At 37.8% G+C, this 26,720-nt stretch overlaps 1 protein-coding gene across 3 annotated transcripts in view; it reads right to left on the bottom strand.

Annotated features, from left to right (window-relative positions):
- Positions 1-26,720, bottom strand: part of PDE4B (phosphodiesterase 4B) — a gene marked incomplete at both ends in the record, with an annotated part of 442,442 nt that overhangs the window by 310,780 nt on the left and 104,942 nt on the right. The gene's annotated exons all lie outside the window — the stretch shown is intronic.

The raw sequence follows: 26,720 nt of genomic DNA, 5'->3' as shown, positions 1-26,720 counted from the left end.
AGCATTCAGATTGCAAAATCTCTTATAAAACTATCATTCCTGACCAATTAGGAGTTAAATGAAAATCAAATATGAAATTTTCTCCTAGCTAATTTCCAAGGCTTGTATGAGGTCACTTTAACTCATTTTATTTTCCAGATTCCAAATTGAATTCCTGTGGCACAGTGACCCAGTCTTTGATAGGCAGTTACATTTTACCCAGTTGTGTAATTATCTTGTGCCAGTTGAACATTATTACAAGGGATGCCTTCTATCTTCCGTAAGGAATGGTTTTTTCATTCACTCTTGGCTCAGGCACCTCCTTCACCCTTCTCTTGAAGCCTTTCCCATTGGTACAGTGAAGTCACTTTCTCTAGGTGCAGCACAGCCATATACTCTTACAAAGCATAGTTGCCATGGCGACCTATGGCATACCCTAATCAACAATCATGCCAAGTACAGAGTGAGAGGGATAGCCAGGTCTCAGGTAATAGTAATAAGGCTGTTTAGAGTCTCTCACAGACAGAGTTGGGAGATGGTCACTCAAGTCTTCCCTGAGATGTCACTCCCTCCTGTCTAACTGCATTCGTTCTTGGGGTAGGTGCATGAGAACATAGGAAAGGAGGGTTGGCTGGAGACTGGGATATTTCATTAGTCATAGCCTGAGCTGGGGATGAGATTCTGCAGTGCCATCGCTGTCTTTGAGTCACCCATGATGCTATAATTAGCCCCTCACCCAGGCTTCTGTTAGCAACCCCTATAGATTTATTGGCTCATTAATGTGGACTTGAATGGAATCTGTTCTTCAGTCTTTCAGCCCTATTTGTGGTGAATACATGTTACTCTATGTCTCCCTACCAAAAAGAATACAGCACTCAGATTTCTTCACTTCAATAAAATCCGAATTCTGCAATTGTTCTTAGCTTTGTGCTTACTGTAATCACAAGTCTACAATTTTAACTTTTTTTCAATGTTATTGGTTATTCTCTGTGTTTACATTTCAAATGTTATACCCTTCCCCCCTCCCCACTCCCATTTCTTAAGTCATCATTTAGATAATAATGACTGTGGCACCTACTGGTGAATGAATGGGTAGAACATTAAGTTGAATTATTAAAGTAAGCAGGTCTTGACATTGGTTTCTGAAGTGCAACTTACCGTACTATTAGTAAGAGCAATGATCTGCAAAACTTGCCAGCATTTAGATTGTGAGTCTGTAGGTAAGCATGGCAAACCTGTTAACAAGGTCCAGGATACCAGTATTTGGATCGATTTATAGACACTGAACTTAAGAGCTGTTGAGAATAAACTACCAGCCTGAGAAATAAGTTAAAGAAAAACAAGTGTTTTCCTGTCTTTATGGAGAGTTAGCAAACAAACAAACAAACAAACAAATAAACAAATGATAGAACCAGCACTCATCACTTTTGGATCACTTGTATCAGTGTGGGTTACAGAAGCTAAGAAGAACCTCATATGCAGCAGAGGATAGCATTGTCTGGCATCAGTGGGAGAAGAGGCCTTTGGTCCAGTGAAGGTGCATTTTCCCAGTGTAAGAGAATGCCAAGACACTGAGGTGCAGAGGGTGATTGTGACAGAAAGCACCTTCATGGAAGCAAGCGGAGAGGGTTGGGGGATGGGAGCGGGGGGGGGGGGATACCATTTGAAATGTAAATACAGAAAATATCCAAATTAAAAAAAAAAAGATTTCTAATCTATAGACTAGTGGTTCGAAACCTTCTTCTTTCTGCAGCCCTTTAATACAGTTCCTCATGTTTTGGCGACCACCAACCGTAAAATTGTTTGACTACTTCATAACTGTAATTTTGCTACTGTTATGAATCATAATGTACATATCTGATATGCTGGATGTCTGATACTCGACCCTTGTGAAAGGATTATTTGACTTTGAAACGATCCACATTAGGCAATTCAAAAGGATTTCCAGAGCTCAGAAACACCTAAAGAAATGTTGTCTACTTCTGTTTTTGGACTAATATTTTGTCATTCTCACTAAAAAACTAGACACGTTTTTCACAATTTTATGAAGGTTTTATTTTATCTCTTCCAAACACACATTATCCACAAAGCCATTAGGATGCAAAATGAATGGTATCCACTTGGAGCACCTGTGCACAAGTAAACACTAAATGATACTGGCTGATCATTGTGTTGATAAGGTTGGGATAGAGGCAAGTTGCTCCAAAAGGGCTGTCAGTTCCTAGTATGGGGACAGCTTTTTCTATATTCATGTCTCAGCAAAGAGCTCTTCTGGAATATAGGTCCTACTGATGAATATACTCTTCACTGCACCAAGGAAGGGATGTAAAGGGATCACAAGGAATTATCTATACATTCACAAATAGTATAATGAATCCACAAACAGCTTAAATGAATACCCAAGTAGACACCATTTAGATTTGTGATGGAATATTGAATAGGTACTGAAGCCCTTGTTTTAGAAAAGGTATGCGATTAATCATCCATTGACCATATAGAATCTAAACACTGAAAATGAGTTTTGCTAATAATCTACCTATGTTCTACATAAGACTGAAAGGTACATTATATTATAAAGGCACATTATAGACTATTGTCACTTTGCCGTTTAACCCTTTCTGACACAATAAAAAAAAAAAGTCTCCAAGAGCCACCAATTTCACCATCCTCTCTATTCATTAGGAGGCTCTTTTGGAACACTGAAAGAACTCTTTTCCTTTAATGTAATTCCTTTCTAATATATCTCAAGTCATGCAGGATGAATTGAATTTCCTTGGCCATCTGAGAATGTTTCAGTGCTTGGAAGAGAATTCTCTGCAACCCCAAACTGTCTCTTTCAGTATTTCAAAGTCATTCTTGTGAGCTCTCCAAGATGCTAAAGGATGAGCTGACACTCTCAGGAAGGAATCTTTGCTTCTGCAGAGCCTCTGATTAGCTTATTGAATTTCATCTGTGGAGTAGAAAATAAAGCATTTTGTTTTAAAAGATCTTGAGTATCTCCTTCTTATTTTAACAAAGGTTTTATAGTGTTTAGATTTGTGAATTTGGACACAATTATCCCTCTTCTATGGGTCAGGGCATAGAATATTAACAATTACCAAATGCAAAAATGCTTAAGTATTTAACATTTTGCAAAACTAGACAAAAAAGCAACCTCCTGCCTCTGCTTCTGCACAGATAAAGACCCGTTTGGGGAAACTAAGTGTGATCACTTGTAAATTGCTTCCATATGAACCCCATAAGTGTGTCCCTCTCAAACTGGAGCTAATTAAGAACGTCTGAGGCAGATGCTCATAAGCAGTAAAGAGTATTGCCATACTCTTCCTTTTTACTAAAAGGTCATGCTTTTCTTTTTTCATGTACCAGCTTGGGGAAAATAGTAAGACTCAGACAATCAGAGATAATACTAGATTGTACCAGTTCCATACAATATCATATTGCCCTTCAGCTAAATCTTGTGATGAAAGAAAAAAAAAAAAAAAAAGAACTTGAAATCAGGTATAAAGGTAGAAACTTATGAACCAACTCCCTCTACCTATATCTAATCTATCTTTCATGTGGCCTGTCTGTCCATCTGTATACAGCCTTTTCAACAGGAAAATATGTGGATGCTGAGATTTGGACCTGGGTCTTTTAGAAGAACAGCCAAGTGCTCTTAGTTGCTGAACCATTAGCTCCAAACTACTAAGTCTTAGTATATTCTTTTTAAAAACTTATTTTAGAGCTGGAGAGAGGGGACCTGAGCACAGTACCTAGTACCTACATAGTGGTTCACAACCATTCAAAACTCCAGTTCTAGGGAATATGAAGCTGATTTTAACCTCTGTGGGAACACAAACCAGCAAGCAACACAGAAAGGAAGCAGAAAGTCTTATTCTTGGTGAGTGTAGAGTCTGAACTCACCTTCAAGAAAATGGCCTTGACACTACCACTTTCCCATGCTTCAAGAACACTGTTGCAACACAATGGTGAATTCTACAATACCCAAGAACTCTGGTCATTGTCAAGTACCAAGACAAGGGAAGTAGGCTTTGTTCCACCCATCCTTCATTTAGATAAGGTTGAATTCGGGCATTCTCATATTCTTGAGAATTCATTTCACTCATGAAAGATCCATGTGCTCTTTATCTGGAGATAAAATGGCTGTGTCATTTTCAAAGGGCAGTTTTCAGATATTTCCTGATAAAAAGGACAAAGAACCTAGTTACTGCCGCCAGAATGTGGTACCCATCGCTCTGTTAGATTGGTTCACTTCCTTTGATGGCGTACAATGATAGTCTCCTCTTTCTCTTGCTATATTCGCTCGTGATATTCTCTGTTTAAAAGACATGCAGACAAAGGACCAGGACAGAGTGGCTTCACAAAACCTAAATTTGTGTCTGTTTTTAGAGTGACCACACACAGTTTTATATACTCTGCTACAACACAATGGCCAGCTTAATCAGGAAGCTGAACTGCCCAGCAGGAGTGAAAGCAGGTACAGAACTGCAAATCGTCTCCTATTTGCCTTATTTGAACAATTAAAAGAAATGAAAAGAAAATCTTACGATACATTTTATGTAGTAAGTACTTTCAAAATAGTCTTATTTTTATATATAAATAAAATCTATCATGAGACATTTTAAGAACTTTTTGTTTATGTGGGGTTTTTGGTGGGACCAAGGTCTCATGTTTATTACTTTGGCTTCCCTGGGATTCACTCTGTAGACCAGAATGACCTTTAACTCACAAAGACCCATCTGCATCTGTGCCCCTGCCTCTGCTTCTCTGCCTCTGCCTCCCTGCCTCTGCCTCTGCCTCTGCCTCTGCCTCTGCCTCTGCCTCTGCCTCTGCCTCTGCCTCTGCCTCTGCCTCCCTGCCTCCCTGCCTTTCTGCCTCCCTGCCTCCCTGCCTCTCAACCTCCCTGTCTCTCTGCATCTCTGCCTCTCTGCCTCTCTACCTCTGCCTCATGAGAACTAGAAATAAAGGTATATATACCACCATGCCCTCCTAAGGTCTTTTTTCTTTTGTAGAAAGAAAGCATCCAGTCTAAAGCATTTAGAGTTTTCCTTCTTTTTCATCCAGTTTGAGCTAGCTACATTCTAAGCTATTCTACAGTCTACTCTATTATCACAAATTAGCACAAATGTGCTATCACGTTGGAAAGCACATTTGACAGTGCCACATCTATTTAATGTATTTTTAAAAATATTATACTATATATTTAAAATAATATTCTTATAGAAAGTATAACTTCCTCGAAACTCAAGTCCTGTTCTATTTTTTCCCATGTCTTTTGTATAACATACATAGGATCAGTAGGTAAAACAAAACCAAACAAACACTGGGAAAAGAATATGTCCATTAATTCTGCAATATTTAATCCTGGAGCTCCCAAGCTCTGTGACAAATGGAGGCAGACTGAAAACCACAGATATAATTTGCTGGCTCTGGTCCCTTCTGAATCCAATAAGCAGTGTTGACATTCAGGAAGCATGCTATAGTAGTAAAAGAATCAATCTTGGCATATCTGTCATTTATGATTTAATTTTCACAGAACAACTTACTTAAAACTGTATCTGAAGTCAGGATTGGATTCAAGTGTGTGTCTAGACTTGGAATTCTATTTTTTTCCTTGCTCACTGCCATTTTGGCCAGGAAAAAAAAATGTATTAAGTTCTCCGGGATTTTATTATAAATAGTATCTTGAAAGCAATGTAAGAAATCAAAAAAGAGCTCTCTCGATTCTATGTTATATGTGGAAATACTAAAACATTTGAGGATGTATGTATTAGCTTCAAAAAGGACTCTGCTTCTGAAAATTTGTTTATCACAGATATGGTGGAGTGACATTGGGTGGAAATAAGAGAATAATGGGACATTTTCCTTACCAAATGCAAATGTGCCATATAAAAAGGTAAATCCAGCAGAATGTATCAGAACTACCCTGAAACAAAATAATAACATCTGTAGATACTCTCCTATTCTTTGCAGCATCTCTAGCATTCAAAAACTTCTCAGTAAAACCAAGCACTCGACAGACAGTTATCCAGAGTCTAAGTTCCAGGTAAGTCAATGACATAGCAGACAGAGGGCTCTGTATATGAACGTGCCTTGGTGCTTGGGGGAGAAATTTAAATATCCATTACCAATTCCTCAAGAGGAACCCACGTGAATTCAGAACAGCAAAAAATTAATCAATCTTGATGTTGCATAGAACTGAACATGATCACATTTTGTTTTGATTGCTACTCTAACAGACCAACTCAGATGTAATGGTTAAAACAATTGTTTTCTTACAGATATGGGGGGGGGTCATAAAACCAATTCAGGTTTCACTGGGCAAAAACTAAAGTGTCAACACAGCTTTTCCTGGAGTCAAGGGGAGGATCCATTTCTGTCTTTTCCTGTTTGATCTTTTGTCCCTTGCTGCACATCTAGAGTCTCCCTGTTTAGTGATTAGATAAATAAGGCAAGTAGCGTATATACTTTCCAGTTCCTTATATATTCTAATATCCTGTCTGATGTGTGGTTGGCAAAGATTTTTTTCCCCCATTCTGTGTAGATGCTGCCTGGATTTTCAAATTATCTTAAATTTCAGCATTCTCACAGGCTTATTCTCCTTCCCTCCACTCCCCATTCCTTCTCTTCTTATCCATCCCCTTATTATTACTTTCTCTGATTTCCCCTAAACAGTTTAATTCCTAATTCTGATATATATATATATATATATATATATATATATATATATATATATACATACATACATACATATATGTGTGTATGTTTAACTACTAATTTAATATATATGCACACACATGATTTTATGTGACTACATAAAATATAGGAACTACAAATGAAAAAAAAAATTGATTCATAGCTGCCTTTTTCTATCTTCACAACTAAAACAATGTATGCATTCTGTAGTGAAGTGTCTCTGATTACATTAAAGCAAGGTTCTCCACTTTTGTGATTAGACTAGATGCACTAGGATAATCAAGGATAAACCTCCCATTTTCAGGTCCACACGCTTAATTTCATCTACAAAGTGCACTACCCTATGCACAGGCTTCAAGGGTTAGGGTGTGCTAGCTATTATTTCCTATATTATAGTAATAAAGATGAATTTTAAAACTGCTTTTATCTATCTATCTATCTATTCTGTGATGGCTAATCTTGTTTGTCAACTTGATTATGTCTTAAATTAACTAAAACATGAGTGTCTAGGTATACCTGCGAGGAACTTTTGCCATAGTTAAATCATTAGATGTAACATTCCAAAATTTTATCTACCGTGAATGTTCAGATTTCTAACATTCCACTCTCTGTGAAAAGGTATCTTTTAACAAGTTAAACTGTCTGTTTGCCTAAATGCTTGGTGCTGGGGCATGGGGCACCTACATAAAAATGCCAGTTCAGCCGGAGAATGTGCTGCTACTGGGGGATGGGATGGAAAATGTCTAAAGATAACTTACTTCCATCCAGAGTATTGAGCTTGTTTGTCCACCCTGTGGTGCGCGTGTCACTTCAGCAGAAGCAGAGAATCAAAGGATTCTTACAGGGACTAGAAATTGTTTCTTTAGTTAAGACTAATTAGTATCTGTCATGCACAAGGTACCTAGCTAGCAATTAATTCATCCTTAACATTTGTTATCCTCACAACATGTGTTAGATATTTCTAACGGAAAGATAACCGAGACTCAGAGAAATGGAGCAATTACTAGCCAAAAGTAATTCACTGGATACGTGCTATACAAATATGTTCTTTATGAAGTCTACCTTCACCACAATGAAGCACCATGAGTCCCCTTGTGTCCATAAAATACTACCTTCAAATATAGTGACTTGAAAAATTGGTAAAGCCAGCCAGTGACTAAACTGTTTGTGGTTAAAATCATTGGATTAAAAAAAAAAACTTAATATGTTTTAATTCCTAGATTATAATCTCTTTTCAAACTCTAAATAAGCAACATCAAACCTCTGACATCCGTGATCATTCATGGTCTTCAAAAACTCGGCTCAGTTAATACCATCTCTGTGAAGGTAGCCATGACAACACCCATCTAATTCAATTTCTATTGTCTCAAATCCAGAGGCAGTTTTATGAGCACTGTGCTACAGAGAGATGAGAATGACTAAGGGGATTTGAGCGGATGAGATGAAGGGAACAACACTGAAAGTGGCAGCCTGGGAAGGAATATTGGTGGAAGCTGGATCGAGGGCACCTGTGGATACTGAATGCTGACAACATTTCAGACCTATGTGTCCTGAACACATAGGGAAGAAGAGGTTGAGGAAGGGCACACATGAGAAAGCTGTCATTCAAGAGTAGCCCACAGAAGAAAGGTGATTGTACCAATCTATATTACAAGTGCATGGTGACTTATAAACAAAGAGGAATTGGTTTTTGAAATAAACCACAATTTAAGGAAAATGAATGAGTCTATTGACAAACCAGGTGAAGAATTTCCTCACAACCCCTAAAGTAAATGGTATAGTGGTATTAATAGAGGAATATGCTAGACAGTAGATCTCTTCAGCTTATTTTAAAGTGTCATAGAGCGCCAGAACACTTCTCAAGGTCAGAAACATGTTCATCACTATGATAATAGCAGTGGTTCTCTACATGTGTCCAAACACTGTGATATCACATGGGATACACCAAATACCAGCTTTCATTTGATATTCAAATTATCCACTAGTAGAGCTGAGTTTAAATACTCATCATAAATATATTAGCCCGTCTTCCTATTGAAGTGAATTCATTGGGTCTCTCAGAATACAAATATCTATCATTATAAGCTGGTAAACCACGATCAAATTTGTGCTTTTTAAATAAAAATACAAGCATCAGGAACATAATAATACTAGAAAGGGGCAGATTTAGGAGTCTCCTCACAAGATTCAAAACTGAACTCAACACAATCTTCTACCATGGGAGACCTTGAGTCAGCAAAATGGGTCTAGTATGAGCATGAGCACCTGTTTCATTTTCTTTAGCTCTGTAATTCTTTTCTTTTTTTTAATTTTTTTTTAGCTCTGTAATTCTTAGTGCACATCCCTTATAGCCTTGTGTCTTGGTCAACTGATATAGTCAAGTACTCTGTCTAGATTGAATCTCAGTTTACTGCTAATATTTATTTGTGTATTTATGTATTCCTGCTTATTTATTTATTTATGGTTATATGTGTCTGTCTGTCTGTGTATGTGTAAGTGCAGGTGTGCCATGGCACCTGTGTGGAAGTCAGAGAACAATTTTCAGGAATCTATTTTCACTGTTTAGAAGGACATAAGATAAGGCTTGTCTTAGCATAAAGTGCCATCAGCCACTGACTATTCTGGCCCTGAATCTTCAGTTTAGCATTGACCTATCATGTGGCTTTGGCCAGGCTACTTTATGATTTTCTCAGTGTGCTTATGTCTAAGTGGATAGAACAATAAATATACAAGCTACAACTAGGATATTCTGAGAAATACATAATTAAGGTACTTACAGCTGGAATATGGCTGGGACTTAGCAAGTAGAGCTGTCAACATTTAACACAGTAGAACCTAATACTCATAGATCTGAATTTGGAGGTGATGAGTCTGCCTTATGGCATTCCCAAAAGGCTTAGAGATTCTTATGTTGCTCTCTTTTCTAATGATAAGATTATTTAATATGTCCATATAAGAGCATTTATAGAAGCTCAAGACTTAAGATTATTATGGTTATCTATAGAAACAGAAACAAAAAGACTCAACTATTTAAATATTTGCTAAGAGATGAGGTAAATTTGTTTTAAAAAATCTGGCCAAATACTGAATGATACATTTGGCATGAAATATATTGTCCTCTCACACTGCAGAAGCTAAAATGGGCTCAAAAATGATAGAACATTTTTCTAGACTCACTGTCTCAATGAGTGCTTCATTGAGTCTCTTGCCTAAGAATTACTGAATGTATTCCTTATGCTTCTAGAGAAGGAAGTTCCAATGTGTGGCCCTTCATATGAAGATGCTGTCCCCTAGAACCTCTTGTAGACTCAGAGATAGCCTGGCTAATACTCAGTTCATTCTGGAGAACTGCTTAGTGTCATGGATCTAGAAGCACCTTCTTCTAATTTGATACACTGAAGCACGGTGACACATGGGCAGAATTCCTAAAACCTCACATAATGTGTTTAATGTGGTTCTACACACATCACACTCCTTCCTGTATCCCTGACAGGATTTCACAGTTCTAGGAAACAGCCATGGCTCAGGGATTTGAGAAAGTGAGTTGAGTTAAAGAAACAGAGGAGGAAGGAGGAGAGAAGAAAAGTAGGGGAAAAGTAAGTCCTTGACATATAGTCAAAGTTCTTCCACACGATATCAAAACAATATCTAAGTCAAAGAAAGCAGATTTGGCTTTCTTGTGTTCTAATCATTAACACCACCCTGCCTGAGTCTCTTTAACTCTCTGAGTTCCAAGTTTTTCAATTGTGTGACTATATGTCATGGGATCATCGGTGTCTCTATATATAAACTTTGTACTTATAAGTACCATCTCAAAGCCCTGCATGTAGAATGTGGACAAGCACACTTATTGGCATGTTGTCCTCTATGAAATCTTAAAAAGTGATGGTACGCAGGTCACACTAGTGTTTGAAAAGTGACTTTGTAGATATTTTAAATAGGAAAAAAAAAAAACGGTCTATTCATCCACATAACCATGTACTTGAAATAAAAAATTCACTGTGCTCTCCAAACATCCGATTCTGAAGTTAAGTTTGGCATGCAGGATGGCTGTTAAGTGGTTTGGTGCTCAGCTCATGTGGAAAAAGTAAAGTAGATATTAAGAGAAAGCAAACTACAATGGAATCCCTGTCAGCACCTCGGAGGCAAGCACCACAAGCTTTCAACATCATTCCATCTTCTAGCTCACCTCTGCCAGCCATGGAAGCAGGTACTCTAGGGTAAAGAGTCAGACACTGGAGCAGGCGAGTCCTCAAAGAGCTGTGTTCACTCCATCAGAGTTCATGAAGAGTTCATGAAGCTTTTTGTGGGTAAGCGAATCTAGAGAATGTCAAATTGTATATATTACCTTTTATACTACCTGACCCAGAAGTGTTATAAAAATGAAATGTTACATTAGTAACTGTGGTGGTTTGAATATGCTTGGCCTAGGGAGAAGCACTTTTAGGAAGTGTGGCCTGGTTAGAGGAAGTGTGGCACTCTGTGTAGGCTTTGAGACCCTCTTCTCTGCTGCCTGAAACATAGTCTTCTCTTGGATTCCTTTGAATAAAGCCATAGAACTCTTGAATTTTCCAGCTGCATCATTCCTACCTGGCTGCTATTATGTTTTCTGCCGTGATGATTATATGCTGAAACTCAGAAACAGTTAATACAGCCCCAATTAAATGTTGTCTTTATAAGAATTGCCTTGGTTGTGGGGTCTCTTCACAGCAGTGAAAACCCTAAAACAATGACCTTATTGGAAAATGACTGAATATAATATCAAAGCTATCAAGGTCTTTTTAAAAATCAGGTGCAACACTTTGATAATAGTTTCTTTATTCACTTTGGGAGTTAATTATTTATATAAATTACATGCCCATGTTACCTTTTTTTTTTTTCTGACTCAATACAGTCTTCAAACAAAATGAGTCATTTACTTATTCAAGGGAAGCCAGGAAGAGAAGGTTCTTTTCCTTTCTTCATCAAATGTGAAGATGAAGGGTTTTATCCCAGATTCCATTTCCCATTATCCCCCCAAACAGAAAGATCTGCTCCATAAGGCAGAATTTTAGTCTGGCTCTCCTATACATTAACCCAACAACTGTGAAATGGCTGCCATTTTCCCTGTTTTAAACTTAGGTCAAGCAACTTGTTCCAAAACCTGTGACTCAGGGATGAAATGTAGATAAAACTTACAAAACTTCAGTGTTTTGTTGTTTCAACTTTTATTCTGAAGACAGACTTTGGGACTTAAAAGTGGTTCTAAAGGGGAAAAGATGGGGATACGTATGTTACAAGAGATATAACTCTCTAAAGCAGAAAAGATCATTTCTTTGTAGTTGCCATGTGTGTGCTCTTGTTCGCCACCTCTCCTCTGTACTTTTTACAATTTCCAAGACCATCTCAGGCTGTTTCTCTCAAACCAGGATTCATATACAGCATCCTCTATTCTTCTCCATGATGCTGTTTCAAACTGTTGCTTTTCCACTTCTCAGCATTCAGTTTGTCCTTTGCGTAATCATGACTAGAGCAGCATCAGTTACCATAGAAACAATAATGCTCTCCTCCTGGATCTCCAACATCACAGACTGACATAGCTATGCAGGACCTCCCACCTTACCCCTTCATCATTTTTAATCAGTGAACTCGAAACAAAAAAAAAAAAAAAATGAAGTAGTGCTTTTAACAAAGGGTTTTTGCTCAGTATGGAATCAATGGTATATGTTTCTTGGTACACTTAAAGTCTATATGCTGTACTATCTAAAGACAACACCTTCAAAGCAGAACACAACTCAATTTAGAATCAGCATACGTTCCAGAATTTATAGGATATTATGAATCTCATATGCTGGTAAGACCATTTAAATAAAATATTTTATATGTGCATATATACAATTCCTAAATCTACATAAAGAAATGACCACAACCTAGATTCTCAAGATATTGCACATGTTCTGTTTTTTTTTTTTTAAAATTTTTCAAACTCTATTTATACTGAATGATGTCATGGTTCCAACAGTGCTTTGCAGAGCCTTGTTCCTGTGACTGGCCATGGATACAATAGGTCATCTAAACTGCTGCCTCATTAGTAAAAATACAATAAATAAGCTCTAATACTGCCTTAGATGTGTGCTGTAAATTAAACATGAATATAGAAACTATAAAGTCATCAGCTAAGCACCATTGTATAAACTATACTTAATTTGTTGAGGTCATGTTGGTCTCATAAGTCTTTATGATGAATCTCAAAATTAAGGACTTTGTTGTCAACCCTCCAAAAGACTCTACCACCTTTGTAAAAGTTTATGACAAGAAATACTGTTGTTTGAGAAACTGGATATCAAAACCAGAGCTTAACAAACTCCCAACTAATAATGGCCAGCCCCCATCTCTGCCCTCAGTTATTGAGACATTCTCATGGAAAAGCCTAGACTGGCCATAAGCTCATGACTCCTTGGGTTCTGCATTCCAGGTGCTATGATTAGAGGTATATGCTGCCATGATACTCAGTCATTTCTGCTTTTGTAATTTAGAATGGCCACGTTACTTTCCTTTAATATTAAGCATCACCATGGGACATCAGATATATTTTTCATTTCTAAAGCACTGGATAACTTACAATTTGACCATTAATTCCATAAAAATAAAGAGAAACAAATGCATATGGAGGAGATATATAACAATTGTTAAACCCAAGGAATGCCACAGGAAATAAATCTCCTGGCACTAGCACTGTCTAAACCTACCCTACTGCCTTCCTTGTGCAGAGGGACTCACAACAAACCATGGTTAATACTAATAGAGCCCTATAATTCCGTGAACTGTGATGTGCCCTTGAAAGGTTGTTGAGGAATTACATTCTTTGGTGATCATTTTAGGACAAGTGCCTGTTAACACACTGATTTTTAATTGAAGTTAGCCAAAAATATGTCCCAGACCCCCCTCCTTCAAAAAATCTTTTTTACCCCCTTCTTCTTTTGAATAATACTGCAGCACATGTGGGGTGTGCTCTTCTGTTGTTAAAGCCATATTGCTCCTATTTTGAAGTCATGAGCTGCCTATACTAGTGCAAATTTACAACTTTTACCCTTATCTTTCCTCTGGCAAACAAGCGTTGGAAATTTTGAGAATGTACAAGATCAATGAACTAACTAATGATCATTATGCTCAGGAAACATCGCCTTTTTAAAATTATTCATATAAATAGCAACAAATTTCAGATAAAACAATTAAGAGCTATACCTCAATTACACTTATGAGGAAACTGAGGCAAAGAGTGAAGTTACTTTATAATACCAGACTTCCAGTTCACAGTAGTACTAGATGTAGAACCTAATCTCCAATTATAATTTGATAATCTTACTATGAGGAAACTCTCATAATTCAGGGGGTAATCAACTGTACTGGCAAGTTAATTTGTTGGGGTATACTGCCTTTTCTACTACTGGAGTGAGCTAGAGAAGGAAGACTTTATACTTAACTCATCACTGATAATCTAAAGTGATCTTTTTGTATGTCCCCTGGCATATCCGGTGAAAAAGAAATAGTCTCACCGAGTTCTCAATCAAAAATATTGGTACAGTTTCAAACAATAACCAGGGGAGAGAAGACTCTGTTTCCTTAAGTCCACCTTTGAACAAGTCTATGCACTGACTCACCTTCTCCAGATAGGAAGTAAATGACCTGGGAGCCACATTTATTCCTGTTATTACTAAGCAACCACAGACACCCATGGCTTCTTCCTATTTTAATGTCTTCCTCTGTCACATAAATAACACTTAAGATAGTGGCTACACCATCCCGATGATTATTAGAAAACATACTGATTTTCACATGCATTGTTTTAATCTCTCAAATGAAACAGCATCTGGCTGAGAATCCTAACCATCAACCTCAAGTCATGAGAGGATGCGGATACTGTGGTAGGAGATATTGATTGCACAGATTATTCATTGCTATGTAGGAGGAGAGTGGAGCTGATTGCCCCTTAGCTGTCAGGAAACAGCTCATCCAGAGAAGCCTTGGAGTATGGGGGTGGCTGTAAAGCACAAGTTTACTCATAAATAAAGAAATGCTTGACTAAAAAATGTTTAGTGATCAAACGGCAATTGAAGTGGTGGTGGCAGTCACCTACACCTTGGGTTCAGAAGGTAGTATAAAAGGTGCATGGAGAGGACTCCGAGCTTTCTGCCCAAAAGGGACAAATTTCTGGGACTTAACTAATAAATGAGGAAAGTAGGAGCAATTCTGAAGCCAAGGACATCGTCAGTCACGATCCATAGAACAGAATTTATGTGCCTCATGAAAGTGACTCATAGGCCATTCCAATGAGCTGCCCATTAACCTAGTTCACACCCACAGGTGGCCATCACCACTACTAACAAGATCACAATGGCTAAGTAAACAAGCACCACTTTTCCTTGACAGGATGGGGTAGTCAACCTAGAGGTATAATGAATTTAACTATTACTATCTACTTCTTCAAGGGTTCTGAACTTGTCCCATCTGAAGCAGGGTGGGCCAGTCTTTGCTAGGTTGATTTGTCCAGTCTCTCAAAACAGGAATAAGTTTCATAAAGGCTTATTCACTAAAACATGTCCCATTTCTTCCTGAAACAGTAGGTGGTCACTGGAATGAAGACCACAGTGCTAATATCTGTTGTTGTTTAAATCAATTTTAAACAACTTGTCTTCTCTTTTGGCTTTTACTAGCTTTGTTTTGCCTAATATATACCTCACATTAGATGAAACTAACTGTAATTACATTTCAGAGGAATATTGACTCATTACTGGTTTCAAGATTGAGTTTTGTTTGCTCAGAGATCACTATGACTGAACAATGGCATAGAGTTAGGGTGGTTTACTTGGCAGGTTTTTTCTTTTTCTTTTTCTTTTTTTTTTAAGCATGATAAATACTTTAGCTAGAATGAATACTTATATGGAGAAAGGTTCCAAACACTCCCTCACTGAATAGTTTTTCTTAGTCATATTAATAATAGCTATAGTCATTATCCTATTATTTGGTCCCAAAGTAATATTTTTAATTTTTTTAATGAAAACATTTCATTAGGTAAAAACAAGGCCACATTTGTAGTAGATATCCTCAACTGATCATCAAAGGCTGTACCTTAATCTCTGAACTCAGATTTTTCTCTCATCTATGCTACATTTCTTCATGTTAGAAGATACGAGGACACTCAAGGTGCTCAGATGTGGCAGGCAGAATTGAGATAGTAAAGCATTTAGTCTGTGTCTACTGAGACTGATTGCTTGTTTTGATTTTTTTTACTGTGTGTGAGATTTGAAGCTTTCATTGTCTTCTCAGAAATCTATAGTCCAGAGATTTCTTCGCTCATTTCAAATAAATATTGAATCCCATACCTAATTTCAGACTAATCATTAAAAAAAAACAGATTATGTTCAGAGCATCATAAAATCTTGACATCTTTATACAGTTTGGTGGCCATTGAGGATTCTGATGCCACATGGAACTCATTCAGTATTCCTCTGATGTATTCTATCCCATCTCCACCACCACTATCCTGTTCTAAGTCTTCAGCATACCCAGTCCTAACTATCAACAGTCACTTTAGGACTCTCTCTCTGCTCCCACTAGTGATTCTATCTATGGTATGCTCTGTAATACTGTGGAAATAATTATTTACCTATGAAATAATTCTAAATTATCCTACCATGGATCTAAACAAGGTTAGTTCCAAGTTTTAATGTCAATTCTCAACTATATATGATCTATATAGTTGGCAAGGGAATCATAAGGTTGACCAGTGAATATGCCTCTGAGAGACTATCTTAGTTGGGTTCTTTGAATGGGAAGACATACATGAAATATAGGTGGTTTCATTTCATGAGCTGAGCCTGGATGCAATAAAAACAAGAGCAGATAATTTCTGCTTCTTGATGACCAATGCAATGTCACCAGTTCCCTCAAGCCCCTGCTACTGTGACATACCTGATAAATGGACTACAACCAGGAACTTTAAGCTAAATGATCCCCGTCTCCCTTGAGTTGTTTTTATTTGGGATATTTTCTCACAGCAAGAGGAAATGAAATTAAGACATTGGCCATAGACCCATTGTAAATTTCAGCCCCCGAACAAGCAAGCAAACACACAACAACAAAAACACAGGAGTTGTAGGTTCAGTGAGAGATCCTGTGGCAAAGGAATAAGGTAAAGGGTAATAAGCATGTCTCCATGTGAATTCACACAGATCATACTTCAGAGGCACATAGACACTCTTCACCTCTATAGTCCACGCTATCTAACTGTGCATGGTCATGAAACACGTTATCTGTCTCCACTCTGTTCTTTTACATCAATGCTGGCCATGTTCATTCAGATTCTAATTTATTCTTCAAGGCTCGATTCCTAAAAATGTCTCTTTGACCATAACTTATACATATATCTCCAATAATAGTTCATGCTGTGCTATCCTCATGTCTCTGACTATACATGAGTGTCTTGAGGTTGAACAGGTGTTGTAGCTGTCTCTGCTGAGTACTAAACTATGTACATACTGTGGAGTAGGCACCTCATTAATGCTTCATAAATTTTGGGTTACATTATTGACTAAAAATAGGAGGTTGATGTCAGGGAAATATATTGTCAGGAGAAATTGGAGCTTAGAATAACTTCATAAACGCACACTAGGAGGAGATATTTCAGAGTGTCTTACACACTTTGACCATATCTCTAAATTTGACTTAAGAATAACAGTTTTTGGGGAAATGAGCATTACCTCTGTGTAGTGAGAGGATTTAGATTAGGTTCCAAATAGTAATAACAGACACACAACAATCTAGTACTGCCTTGAGAGTTTACAATAAAGAGAAATAATCAGGGGAGAAAAGAATCAGCTTGAAGAGATGATGAGTCTTGACAAGTTCTGCTAAAAGACCTAGACACTTAGCAGAATATTTGGTGCACCACATGACTAAAACTAGAATATAAATATTCCACGTATACATATTGGCTGCTACTTTATTACAGTAACAGGGAACTTATAAAAATGACATCATTAAAGGGCTGGGAAAAAGTACAATGGGTTAGGAACGTTTGGTGCTTAAGCATGAGGACCTGAGTTCTGACCCCCAGCATCCAAGTAAAAAGCTAGGTGTGACCATGCATACTTTGGACTCCAGTGCTTGGGATGTGGTACCAAACAAAGGAGACTTGATGGGGCTGGCTGACTGACTATCCAGCCCAACCAAAATAATAACACTACTCCAAAAACAAAAGACCAGGAGTTTTAGGTTCAGTGTGAGACCTTGACTCAAAGGCAAAAGGCAGAGAGCAATTAAGCATGATACCCAGTGGTCTCCTCTGGTCTCTGTGTACATACATACACCATACATGTGCATACTCTAGATGGATGTGTGTGTGTGTGTGTGTGTGTGTGTGTGTGTGTGTGCTTCTGTGTATATACAATGAAAAAATTTTCTATTATTAATTATAGTAAATTGAGTATGTTAGTCTTAATTTTCAAAACTGATAACATTCCTTGCCAAGTTTATATTTCATAAAATTTATAACTCCAATTAGCAGAATAATTCAATAACTTGTTTGTGATGATCCTTTTGTATTTCATAAAAATAATTTTTCCTCTAGGAAATCATACCTTAAGGTAAGGTAATAGCAAATGCTTTAGGGAGCCTCTCCCTCCAAGAAATCTGGGAGCCACAAACAGCATAGAAAGCTCTAAGGAAGTGTTTATTCAAGGTGCTAAAACCAAAAATTTTCTCTCACTATTAAAGTTCTGGTTTAGTTAGATATATTATTTACTTATATGTCATAAAATATGAAAAAAATGAATTGGAACTTTGCTGAACATAGGACTTTTCACAATTCTGAGTTCCAAAATTTCTCTCCTCATTTTGAATCTAATAAAGACAACCAATGTTTCACTTTCATATTGAAAAAAGTAGGAGTTTGGGATCAGTCCCCTCAAGCCATCCAAATAGCACACCATATAGATAACAGCACTGGGAAATTTTCAAATGCTTTATTATTTTTCTCTTTAAAACATTTTTTTCATCACAAAACAGATATCCAGTTATGTAGAAACATACTCAAAGGAATCATCAAAATGTTTAGACGTACAAAGACTTTTTCAGTAATTTGTTTTGAAAAACAATCTACCAATATTTTGAAGATGGTTCAGCCTATTCATACTATTTGGAAATCCACACAACTGAAAGATAAAGTAGCACACAAATGTAGTGTGGTATCTTCAAAAATAATACTAAAGACAAGACTGGGTTGGATCTGCCACTGCCTAGTCATGTGAGCTTCAGGAACTCAAGAGGAGAGAGTAAGTACTACCCACAGGGACATAAGGGGAATTTTAAAATGACCATCGGTAACTTAGTCAGATATTTGATAGACCCTCAGTTACGCTCAACATCTTATTAACTGACTGAGACAAGTTTTTTGTTAGAGTTTAGTTTCAAAAGTTTCCCTAGAGGAAAAGCTATAGCAATTAATGACTGACTCTCTTCAAAATGGATTCAGCAGGTTAATTTACCTATTACATATTCATTCTCTCTCTCTCCCTCTCCTCCTCCCCATCTCCCTTGTCCTCTCCCTCTTTCTCTCTCCCTCTCTCTCCCTTCCTCCATCCCTCCCTCCCTCCCTCCCCCCACCCTCTCCCTCTCCCTCTCCCTCCCCCCCCCCCTCTCTCATACACACACACACACATAATAAAAAATTAGAGGTTATGAATTTGAGAGGAGGCAGTGGGGATAGTACTATGGGAGGGCTTAGAGGGAGGAGAGAGAAGGAAAAAATGATGAAATTAATTTTAATAAAATGATAAATTTCTCCTCAGTCACTACCAACCATAGTTCCTTGCTATCCATAGTTTATAGTGTTTCACTTAATTGTCTTATTTGTCTCAGAGTTTATTTCAGAAGGAAAGTGAGATTCTTGCAGCAGCCAGTGTTCCCTACAAAGTGTGGTCCTATCAGGGCTTGGTATGGGTTCTGCCTAGGCTCAGTCCTGATGTATGGGTGAAGCTTGCTGAATACTACTACATGTGAAGCAGAAGAGTTGACCTGATCTCCTTCTGTCTCACCTGTTCAAAATTAGCTTTCATAAATTTGACTTTCATAGTTTTGTTGGTTTTTAGAAAGAAGTTCGAATTTTCAGTGGGAAGGGGATATTTCTCCAGGATTGTGGGCAACTCACCAAAGAACCTGAAAAGTCAGCTGCCCTCAGGTAAGACAATAAGAGGCTTAAATTCTGTGTTCCCTTCAGGGTACCATATGGAATTTATGTAAGTTTAAACCACTAAACCAGTTCAATGAAACCCAAACTGCTGAGTTCTGGGCTGCTTTAAAAGAGGCCTCTGTTTCTGAGCCAGCAGGAGCTTAGGAAATTTTCCATTTGCTTGAATAACTGTCATGTAAGCTGCTTGACCAGTTTTGCCCAGAGATTCACAGAGATTGATGGAGCTAGAGAAACAAATCCAATTACTGCCTTCTACATTCTACTTTATTGTATTTCATAACTGATCAAAAATTCACAGGGTTTTTTTTTTCTTTTCCTGAAGGCTCAAAGAAACTCTATATACTCATCTGTTCCCGAAGTACCAACAGGCACCAGACAACACAGTAGGCACACTGATGGAAACATCCTCTTTTTCCCATTCATAAGACATCCTTAGAGTTGATTTAGATCTTTAAACACCAAATGGCATCAGACTTTACACTGTCACATAAGAATTTCCCCCAAAGAAAACAGCACAGAAGACACCACAGGGAACTAAGTTAGTGCTCAAGTTCAGTTGGATTTACTAGCTCTGGGCCCATCCTACTTTGCACATTTGAAAGATTAGAAAGGGATTAAATAGTTAATGGTTTTTAATAATTAAAAAATACCCTTATCAACATATCAGATACTTTCTAATGTCAGTGAAATGCCTTGTTAAACCTCCACAAGGTATTGCGTTCAGAACCATGCCCTAGAGAGAAGAAATGATGCTTCATGGTCTAATTAGATATTTTAACTTCTGTGACTAAGACTGAAAATCTTTAACACTTTAAGTATTAGGTATGTGTTAGGTAAAACACTTGAAACACCTAACTCAGATACTTTATTTAATTAGTCATTTTTCTTTTTTGTTGTTTTTTGAGTCAGGGCCTCACTATATAGGCCTGACTTGCCTGGAACTCACTATGTAGATGAGGCTAGCCTACAACTCATAGAGAACTGCCTGCTTCAGTCTCCCAAGTGCTGAGATTCAAAGTCTGTGCCACCATGCCCAGCATTTATTTACTAGGCATTTTTCAGAAACCGTTGCAAGTAGAGATTAGGGCACTATACATAGAGTAATTCCTTGTTAACCACTTCTGGTGATTATTTCCCCCACCCCAAAAATCTTCACAATAAACTAATGCTAAAGTTATTTGCATGCCTGTTATAATGGTTGAAGAACCAAACTTATACCTCTCTGCCTGTACTCATATACACTTACACTTGTACATAAGTATGTATTCACTTGTGTGTCCTTGTGAAGACTAGAGCTTAACCTTGGGTGTCTTCTACAATTATTCACCACCTTATCTTTTAAGGCAGAATCTCTCATTGAGCCTGGAGTGTTGTGTTTTTCTCCTAGGCTGACTGGCTAGCAAGGCCCAGCAATCCTCTGTTATCCACTAGAGTTACATGAATGAACATCCAGGCCTAGCATTTTACATGAACTGTGGTCCTCATGCAAGAATGGCAAGCACTTTGCCAACTCAGTCATTTCCTTATTACCTAAGTTTAAATAACAACTTTTTAGGACCAAGTAGCATGTTTTTGTTAATCATATTTTTTCTAAAAAATTAAGAGTCATACTACTATGATTTAATTTATGTATTTTTAACATTAATATATTAAAGTGTTTATTTACCTATCTAAACAAAAGAAATAATGAAGCCTAGCATACCCCCAATGTGCTGGCTTATTAGTTTAGGCCGTTTGTCAATAGTTCATCGTGTGTTTATGAAATAAGTCCTCAAATGGGAAACTTGCTTAATGGATTTGAGAGACAAAATAACAAATCACATACCTAGTGTGGTCAGGGCAGGGACGTAACAGAAGAGAAGGGTTTGACAGATGAAGCAAGCAGAGGCTGCGTGAGAACTCTGGACTGGAGGGTACAGCACCAGTCACTCCCATAGCATCCTGCTAAGTCATGTTTCCCAGAAACCGGAGGTAAGTTTATCTTTAGGCTACTGTGGTCATCAAGTCCAGGCAAAAAGTACTTAGATACCACCACTGATGCCTTCTGTTGACAAAACTCTAGGATACACGTGGGCTCTATCTCCTTCCAGTATCATCAGTCCAGAGAAGATGAGTTGAAATCATTGACAGAGGAGAGAAACATTAATACAAGAAGTGGTAAACAATGCTATCAGGTGAAGAAGGGTTGACTTTTCTTATGCTATTCTTTTGTTGCCCTTCTTCCTCCACTTACCCAACACTTGGGTTCGGAGTTAACTTTCCAAATGGACCCTATAGAATATAACTTGGAGTCCTCCCTATAAAATGGATCCACAGTGAAAATTCCGTTTTTTCCCCTGGGATCTCCCTGGTCAAAATTGTTATTTCCCAAGTAAAGTTGCTTCCTTAAAACCGAATCTAAAAGTGTTTCAAACACTGGGAGAGTATACTTTCGTGCTATACTGAAGATGCACATTCTTTTGTTCTGAGAGTTCTGTCAGATCTCTTACCCACTTCTCACTTCCCAACACTATACCTCAGCACTTCTTATTATTACAAAGAAACCCAAAGCAAGCAACTTTCATCCTTCTGACTGGCTTATAAAAGAGAAGTGTCAGCTGTCATTTTAACTTCTTGATGTGACAATGAATTGTAACAACCAGCCTACTCCCCCTCTGAGCCCTTCTCTTTGGGAGTGGGAAGGAAAAAGAGACATCCATTTGTGCCTCCAGTCTCCTCCATCCTGTGGGCTGAAAAAAGGGAGAAAATTGAGTATCACTGTGAGAGATGCTGATGGATGTTCCTCTGAAAACTATAAAACTATGTTAAGATTTCTCATCCAATAACAGTTGTGGCTTGAGTACACTGGGTGTCCTCTACTAAAAGGTTTACATATTAACTACTGGACTTAGACGCAAACGGATATCAAAAGCCTGTACAATAGTCAGCCTAATTGAAAATACAGACAGATGGACATACAGTCCCAGGAACAGTCTGAATCAAGATGGCACAAGTACTTTTCCTAACAGCAGGATCCACTCTATGCTCTACTTTGAAAATACTAGTTTAGATGCTCAGGGAGGAAAACGAATTAACAACACCCCTGAGTCCCTGCTCTCTCTCTCTCTCTCTCTACTCACACTCACACTCACACGCACACACACACACACACACACACACACACACACATACACACACACACACACACACACACACACACACACACACCTCCATTCATAAAGGAACAGAGTCAAAAATCAGACTGTTTTTTTAAATGCTCACAAGATTGCTCAGAATAAATTAAGTTGGTCATAGAAAGCAATCTCCATCCATACCTATTAACAACAGTATAATAGAGATATAAAATTCACAAAACAGTCACTTTGAGTTGTATGTAAATTGTTTAATGTTTAATGGATTCGATTTCGATTCCTTTCATAAACTCTGTAAGATACAGTGCGCTGGTTAATTTTTTGTTAACCTGACAAAAGCTAGTATTATCTGGGGAGAGGGAACCTAAAGAAAAATAATGCCTCAATCAGACTGTCCTCTAGTCACGTTTATGGGAGGTTTTATTAATTAAAGATTGAATTGGGGGCTGAAGAGATAGCTCAGCTCTTAAGAACACTGACTATTCTTCCAGAGGACCTGAGTTCAATTCTCAGCAACCACATAGTGGCTCACAACCATCTGTAATGAAATCCAATGTCCTCTTCGTGTCTGTCTGAAAACAGTGATAGTGAATTCACATAAAATAAATGAATAAATAAATCCCTTTAAAAAAAAAAAGATTGAACTGGAAAACTCAGCCCACCACCATCAGGATCAGCAATGGGCAGATAGTCTTGGGGAACATAAAATAGCTGAGCAAGCCATGGAGAAGCTAGTAAGCAGAATGCTCCATGGTCTCTGTTTCAGTTTCTGCCTCTTTGTTCCTGCCCTGAGTTTCTGCTCTGTCTTCTTTTCATGATGAGTTGTGCTGTGCTAAGAAATAAAACCTTTCCTCTTCAAGCTCTTTTCAGTCATTATTTTAGCACGTCAATAGAAAGCAAATTAAAATAAAAGAAAAATAATTTTGGACTTTCTGATGTAGTAATAAAGGCTTTGTAACACTGACATGACACTCTGGTCACAGCTAAGTGAATCAAACAATATTTAAACAAATATTTCTATGTATAGTTAAAGAGATGATTGTATATTATCCTAAAGCTGTTCATATTTTAATGCTAATTTCAATTTCCCAGGAAGTGCTGCCTAGTATATACTCATGAGGTGACTACATCTGAACCCTCCCATTTTAATTAGTAAAATAAAGGAGAGCCAGTGACTGGGCAGGGTAAGGGAGGTGGAGAGAGAGGGTCAGAGGGGAGAGGATGAGGAGGAAAATCCAAGATGGAGATCCAGAAGAATGAATTAGATCCAGGTGGGCTTAATTGGTGTGAATAACTATGAACATTTAAGAATTTTATAGGTCTAATATCTCACATACAAGGGCAGTTTGTATCTTTGTTTATTTGATCAAATCTTGTCATGTTTATAGATTGAGAATTGAATATATGGAAAGTTACCAGGTATTAGAGTGGTGTTTGTGTTTGGATTTGGGGTAAAGAAACACACTGAGACTGATGCAATTGGAAGAGGCAGAGAAAATCTGAAAAGAGAAGGAAGTTGTCCAAATGGAGTGAGACCCGGGTGATGGCTCGGATTGGGTGACAGTGGTGGAGTGAGACTGCGGGGCCGATAAAGATAAACCATTTTAATTTTTTAATATTTACTGCATCAGATGATAAAGAATAGATAAAGATAGATGACAGCAATCTAGAACCCCTGTAAAAAAGAAATTCTGAAACCAAGAATGAAATAATAGCAAATGTCTTGGTACACCTCCCACTAAAAACTAAATCTATCATTCAGTCTACATGTCTATATCTTGTAAAGGTAGCAATCTTTTTGCTTCAGACCTGCAAATGATTTCAACAAAATGTCTACTGGCTTTTTACAAATCATGAAATCTTTACCTAAAGACACATGAAGAAGCTAAGCACCATGAAAGACAGCATGGAGAAAAAAAACATTTTAAATTCAAGGATTAATTAATGAAGTAATGAGTAGAAAGCAATATTCACACATGGCCTCTGTTTCTCTAAGTCTGCTGTAGGTGCTCTACAGAAAGTAAACAACTCTCAGAGCCCATGGAGAGTGAACAGTATTAGCCAGCAAAGGAGGACATACATAAATAATTAATTGTTGAGCAGCGGAGATTCAGGGACACAGGTCTGGTGAGAATGCACTTCGAGAAGCTGGAGCGCAAAGAGGTCTGGGCCGAGCACACAGAAAGTGCACCCCTCACATTGGTTCAGGGGAGCAGGAACTCTGCCTTAGGGACTCATGCATGCTGACCAAATGCTCAGGCCATCTGCAACCAGGTACAGCAGAGATCCAAGAACAAAGGCAAGGTAACAGGCAAGATGGGACAAAACCACTGACAACAAGACCATGCATAATCACAGACAACAAGATGGCAAAAGGAAAGCAAAAGGACTTACCCAATGGAAACCAAGACAACCTGGCAACACCAGAACCCAGCTCTCCCATCACAGCAAACAGCAGAATGCCAGACACTCCAGAAAAAGAAAACTCAGACCCAAAATCATACCTCAAGATGATGATAGAGATCCTTATACAAGAACAGGAGGAAAAGTATAAAGAAATAGATGCTTTTAAAGAGAAAACAAGAAAAACACTCAAAGAAATCAAAGAACTAGAGGAAAAGAGAACCAAAGAGATGAAGGAATTGAAAATGGAAACAATAAAGAAAACACTAAAAGAGTGAACCCTGAGGGTAGAAAACCTAAAAAAAAAAAAAAAAAAAAAAAAAAAAAAAAAAAAAATCAGTAGTCACAGATGCAAACATCTCCAACAGACTAAAGAGATGGAAGAGAGAAACTCAGGGGTAGAAGACAACAGGGGAAACATAGAAAAAAACAGTCTGAAAAGATTCAAAAGCCAAAAAGCTCCTAACGCAAAATATCCAGGAGATACAGGACACAATGAGAAGACCAAACCTAAGGATACTAGGAATAGAAAAGGTGAAGAATATCGAATGAGAGGCACAGTAAATATCTTCAACAAAATCATAGAAAAAAAACTTCCCTACCCTTAAGAATGAAATGACCATGAGCATAAAAGAAGTCTACAGAAATCCAAATAGAGTGAACCAGAATAGAAATTCGTCCCAACACATAATAGTCAATACCCAAAGTGCCCAAAGCAAAGAAAGAATACTAAAAAAGTAAGGGAAAAAGATCGTGTAACATATAAAGGCAGACCAATCAGAATCACACCCAACTTCTCAACAGAGATTGTGAAAGCTAGAAGATCCTGGACAGACATCATATTCAACATAGTACTGGAAGTCCTGGCTGGAGCAATTAGACAGCAAAAGGAGATCAAGGGGATACAAATCGGAAAGGAAGAGATAAAAACATCACTCTTTGCCGATGACATGATAGTGTACTTGAGTGACCCCAAAAATTCCACCAGAGAACTCCTACAGCTGATAAACAAGTTCAGCAAAATGTCCGGATATAAAATTAACTCAAAGGACCAACATGTGGAGAGAGAAATTAGGAAAAAGATACCCTTCACAATAGTCACAAACAATATGAAATACCTTGGTGTGACTCTAACTAATCAAGTGAAGGACCTGTATGACAAGAACTTCAAACCTCTAAAGAAGAAAACCAAGAAAGATCTCAGAAAATGGAAAGGTCTCCCATGCTCATGGATTGGAAGGATCAACATTGTAAAAATGGCCATCTTACCAAAAGCAATCTAC

This window comes from Micromys minutus (assembly GCF_963924665.1).
Source record: "Micromys minutus genome assembly, chromosome: 9".
In the NCBI taxonomy this organism is placed as follows: Eukaryota; Metazoa; Chordata; class Mammalia; order Rodentia; family Muridae; genus Micromys; species Micromys minutus.
This window is presented reverse-complemented; position numbering and strand designations above follow the sequence as displayed.